Raw genomic sequence first — 6192 nt, 5'->3', positions numbered from 1 at the left:
AACATCAATTCAAGGATTGCATGCGCATTAGACATATCTTCTTTATTTAAATAATTTATGTCTCAATGTGTACTAAAATATATATTACTAAAAATTTCACCAATGTTTTTTCCTTGTCATATCCTACTAATATTTTGTCCTTTTCTATTCATTATTTTATATGCGCATGCTTGTGCTTATTTATATATTATTTTTTATTTTTTTTAAATCAGAAAGCAATATTATACTCATTAACAAGTTTCATGTCACAGGAAAAGATTTTATAAGATAAGGGAAGTGCCAATGTAAAAGTGATACTATAAATTAATTAATTCGATTCTTTCTTTCTTTCTTTATTATTATTTTTTTTTTATCGGTTAGATGTATTTATAACGAAAGAATAGATAACAAACATATCCGAAAATCAAATAGTGATCAAACAGTGCCAATATAACTGGAAGTTACAAAGATAAGAACAGGCCAACAAGCATAATAAACAATAATTAAGTCGAGTTTAATTTGTGCCGGTAAATATCCTAGAACCATGTGCAGTCTAGCAGCAAATGGATTTGGTGGCATCGGAATTTGAACCAATGACCTCACCTTAACAAGTTTAGTCCCCACCGACCATTTTCCTTACAAAGATAAAAAGCTATTTAAATAGACAAAACAAAAGAGGCCAACATTTATAATAAACATGAATTAAGTCTGAATTTTTATTTTTTTTTTTCCTTATCTTAATTGTGTGATTGTGGTGTTATAAATTCTGAACATGGAATGCTAAGGGTATAGGGTCTGTTATTTTATATTCTCTATTATTTTCAATAAAAATGTTTCTTGACATTTTTTAATTAATATACACAATTATCTCTCAAAAAATATATTAAGAAATGATAAAAATTATTTGATCTAAACTACTTTTACAATTTCTCAAAATTATGTCATAATTTTGATTATTGACTAACAACAAAAATCTTAGATTCCGTCTACACAATTTTTTTTTTTTGAAATTTTAGAAATTTCAAAATAAGTAAATAACTAGTATTTAATACGATTTTTGTTAAAAATATATATATATATATATATTATTTGATATTTTTGAAAAGTTTAATAGTATCAAAGTTTTAAAAATTATTGGGTAAACCGGACATGCCTTTGTATATAAAATTATAAAAGAACATGTTCTCCTTTGAAGTATCACTATAAAAAAATAATATATTTACAACGGAATTTCGTCCCTAAAGTTCACGTAGCTAACGTAATTCTATTACTAATTCCGTTTTTAATGTCATTAGTAAAGGAAAAACTAGATTTAGAGACAAAAAATTTTTGTTACAAAAATGATTTTTTCTTATAGTGTATGAAGGATTTAAAATAGTATTTGCATAAACTATGTACTCATAGTAGTAGTAGAAGTAGCGGAGAGTACGTAGTTTGTGAATACTTGATAGATAATAATAACGAAATAAAGCCTACCTTTCAAGCATGCATGCTTTGATGAATTTTGATGAATTATATGTACATATATTAGACATAATTAGTGCCTTTATATTAGGCTAAATTAGTGCTCTTCATATCCTTGTATTTCTACTAAATATAGTTTTTTCTTATTCATAGATTCCATTGTAGTATATTTTAGACCATATCAATGGATTTGTTTAACGAGGTAATTTATTATTATTATTATTATTATTATTATTATTTATTTTTATCATGGTATCAGCCATCTTCTTGGCGTGAAACCCTATTCTCCCTTTCCGCCATGGCTGCACCAAAGACTTCCACCCTTCCTCTCTCCACCATCACTCATATGGTAAATATCAAACTCACCTCCTTCAACTATCTCTTGTGGCCCGCTCAAATTGAGCCCATTCTCACTAGTCAATAATTTATGCCCTTACTTGACGGCTCTTCCACCGCCCTAGAGTCCACTATTTGGAATCTTAATTGGAAGGTCCACCTCCTATCTCGAAGGGACAAAATGAAGATCAGATTGAGATGGAGATTGAAAAAGAGGCCAAACTTCACGAAAAGGTACCTTCTAACTCTGTTTCTCCTACTGAAGCTAAACCAGCTCATTTTCTTGATAGGTTGAAAAGACCACAAAAGGCGAACAAACGAAAAGAGATGATGAAAATCTTCAAGCAGGTGGAACTTAATATCCCGCTCCTGTAGGCTATCAACCAAATCCCCAAGTATGCGAAGTGTTTGAAAGAACTGTGCACTAACAAAAGGAAATTGGGAGGGGACGAACACATTATAGCGGGTGAGAACGTTTCTCCTGTTCTCAAAAGAAAGGTACCACCCAAAACAGGTGATCCTTGTATGTTTTCTATCCCTTGTAGGATTGGAAAAACTGATATAGCTAAGGCTATGCTAGATCTAGGAGTTGCTATTAATGTCATGCCACAGTCAATATACGACTCTTTAAATCTAGGGCCTTTAAAAGAAACAAGAATTATTATTCAACTTGTTGATCGAACCAATGCTTACCGTGATGGTATGATAGAAGATGTGCTAGTTAAAGTTAATGACTTAATTTTTTCTATTGATTTTTATATTCTGGATATGCATGATGCACACTGCTTTAATCCACCGCCTCTTTTGTTAAGAAGACCTTTTATGTGCACTGCAAGAGCAAAAATTGATCTACGGAAGGGCACTCTCACTTTGGAATTTGATGGAGAAGAAGTCTATTTCAATATTTTTGATGCTGTGAAACATTCTGTTGATTCTGAAACATTATATGCAATTGATATCATTGATCCCTTGGTGTAGGACGCATTTGGATTAAGTGGTTCCGACGATTGAAGATCGTGTTGATGGAACATCTGGAGGAAGAACATGGGAGAGAGATAGCCGTAGACAAGAGAATAAGAAAAGTTCTCAAGGAGCTTAACTCAACTTCAAGAGTGTCACCAAGGTATGAATTAGCTCCAATATTCTTACATGAGTCTAATCAATGTTTATTACCATCTTTGATGCAGGCACCTGAATTGGAATTGAAGCCTTTACCTGAAACTCTAAAGTACGCTTATTTGGGAGAGAAGAAGACTCTACCGATGATCATCTCTACAAAATTGACACCATAACAAGAAGAGAAATTGATTAAGGTTTTAAAAGATCACAAGACCGCCATTGGATGGACAATCGCTGACATAAAAAGTATTGATCCCTCGTTCTGTACTCATAGGATCACACTCGAGGAGGATTCAAAACCAGTGAGACAAGCTCAAAGGAAGTTGAACCCGATTATGACTGAGGTAGTCAAGAAAGAAGTGTTAAAGCTTCTCGAAGCTGGTATCATTTACCCTATCTCCGATAGTAGGTGGGTGAGTCCGGTTCAAGTGGTTTCCAAGAAAGCTGGAGTAACGGTGGAAGAGACTCGAGAAGGAGAAAAGCTCCCTGTTCGAAAACAAATTGGATGGCGCCAGTGCATAGATTACCATAAGCTCAATGCGGTAACAAAAAAGGATCATTTTCCTCTCCCTTATATTAATCAAATGATTGAACAACTCGCTGGTCGCGCATATTACTACTTTTTAGATGGATTTTCAGGTTATTTTCAGATAGCGATAGCACTCGAGGACCAGGAGAAAACATCATTCACTTGTCCATTTGGAGTTTTCGCCTACAGAAGGATGCATTTTGGTTTGTGTAACGCTCCTGCTACATTCCAAAGATGTATGGTAAGTATTTTCTCTGAGTATATTGAGCGAATCATTGAAGTTTTTATGGATGAATTTAGTGTATATGGCTCTAGTCTTGATGATTGTCTAGGCAATTTGACTTTAATCTTGAAACGATGCATCGAAACTAACCTTGTGCTCAATTGGGAGAAATGTCAACTGATGGTTCAGCAAGGAATTGTTTTAGGCCATAAGGTGTCACATGAGGGTATAGAAGTAGATAAATCTAAAGTTGAGCTAATCGCTGCTTTACCTTACCCTACTTCTGTGCGAGAGCTACGTGGTTTTTTAGGACATGCAGGTTTCTACCGACGCTTCATCAAGGACTTCTCCAAGATCGGAGCACCATTGTTTCACCTCATGGAGAAAGGTGTAGCATATGAGTTCAATGACGATTGCAAGAAGGCATTTGGAGCACTGAAGGAGCGCCTCACAACACCACCGATTATTCAACCTCCGAATTGGGACTTGCCATTCAAGTTGATGTGTGATGCAAGTGATACTGCAGTGGGAGCCGTTCTAGGGCAACGAGTTGGGAGAGCTTCTCATGTCATCTACTATGCTTTGCGAGCAGTGAATGACGCTCAATTAAATTACTCCACCACAGAAAAAGAGATGCTTGCTATTGTTTTTGCTCTTGATAAATTTAGATCTTATCTTTTAGGCACTAAAGTGTGTGTGTATTCTGACCATGCAGCTCTGCGTTACTTGATGGCAAAGAAGGAAGACAAACCTCGATTAATTCGATGGATGCTCCTTCTACAAGAGTTCGACATAGAGATTCGCAACAAGAAAGGAACTGAAAATTTAGTAGCTGACCACTTGAGTCGCATACCCGTGGAGTCAGATGCAGTTCCTGTTCGAGAGTCATTTCCTGACGAACAACTTCTCTCTATTGCAACTACACACCCTTGGTATGCTGATATTGTTAATTACTTAGTCACTAACGAGTTTCCTGCAGGTTGGGCAAAGGCGAAAAGGGATAAGCTCCGTAGCGATGCAAAATACTACATTTGGGATGACCCCTACCTTTGGAAGCGATGCTCTGATCAAATCATTCGAAGGTGCGTTAATGAAGGTGAATTTCATTCTATTTTGACCTTTTGTCACTCTATGGCTGTGGTGGACACTTTGGATCCAAGAAGACAACTAGAAAGGTGTTGGACAGTGGACTTTACTGGCCTACTCTCTTCAAGGACGCATTTGAGTTTTGTAAGTCTTGTGATAGATGTCAACAAACATGTAATCTCTTTTCCCATAATCAAATGCCTTAATCGCCTATGATGTTTGTCGAAATATTTGATGTGTGGGGTATAGATTTCATGGGACCTTTTCCTAATTCATATGGATGCTTATATATTATCTTGGCTGTTGATTATGTCTCGAAATGGGTGGAAGCAAGAGCCACCCGAACTAATGATTCTAAGGTGACTGCAGAATTCATTAAGTCATATATCTTCTCTCAATTTGGAGTGCCAAAGGCAATTGTGAGTAACAAAGGGACTCACTTTTGCAACAAAACCATGGCTGCACTTTTTCGAAAATATGGCATGATTCACAAGGTGTCAACCTCATATCATCCTCAAACGAATGGACAAGCTGGAATCTCCAACCGCGTAGTCAAGTCTATCTTGGAGAAAAAAGTTCAACCGAACAGAAAAGATTGGAGCTCGAGACTTGATGATGCTCTGTGGGCATATCGAACAACATACAAGACACCAATAGGGATGTCACCATTTCGATTGGTGTATGGAAAGCCTTGCTATTTACCTGTGGAAATTCAACACAAGGCATTTTGGGCTGTGAAAAAGTGCAATATGCATCTTCAAGAAGCTGGAGCCCATTGAAAAATGCAAATTCAAGAGCTAGAGGAGATTCGACAAGAGGCATACGAGAATGCGATACTCTACAAGGAAAAGACAAAAGCCTTTCATGATCATCACATCTCCAGAAAATTTTTTGAGATTGGACAGAAAGTCTTATTATATCACTCTTGTCTTAAGCTTTTCCCTGGAAAGCTGCGCTCTAGGTGGATAGGGCCAAGTACCATTTGTCTCCAAGTATATCTCCCCTTTATCGTTACTAAACTTTTTCCTTATGGTGCAGTGGAGATTCAGAGCTTAAGGATGGAGAAAAAGTTTGTGGTCAATGGACATCGTCTTAAGTCATATTACTAGGGATTCCCACTTGAATCTATAGAGTTGGTGTCTCTCGCTGATGTCGAAGTTGAGGACTGAGACGCGACAAAGTCTAGCTCAAAGACTATAAAGAAAAGCACTTTTTGGGAGACAACCCAAACCGTTTAATTGCTTTCTTTAATTTTAATTGCTTTTTGTTTAATTGCTAATAATATTGTTGATTGTTTTGTTTGATTTGGTGTAGGTCTTTTGGAAACTAATTACTGATTCTTGGCGAAGGTGCGGCGCGTTAACTTTCCAAAATAAAAAATAAAAAATCAGATCATCAGGTGTCATTTAGTCATGATCATGACTAAATAGCACCTATAACACTGTCTAATCCCTCC

The 6192-nt window shown here is 36.1% G+C and overlaps 1 pseudogene; it reads left to right on the top strand.

Moving 5' to 3' along the window:
• Positions 1-1977: 1977 nt before the first annotated feature.
• Positions 1978-5515, top strand: LOC127257634 (uncharacterized; annotated as a pseudogene).
• Positions 5516-6192: the final 677 nt, after the last annotated feature.

This window comes from Andrographis paniculata, unplaced genomic scaffold (genome assembly GCF_009805555.1).
Source record: "Andrographis paniculata isolate CXL003 unplaced genomic scaffold, ASM980555v1 Contig58END, whole genome shotgun sequence".
In the NCBI taxonomy this organism is placed as follows: Eukaryota; Viridiplantae; Streptophyta; class Magnoliopsida; order Lamiales; family Acanthaceae; genus Andrographis; species Andrographis paniculata.
This window is presented reverse-complemented; position numbering and strand designations above follow the sequence as displayed.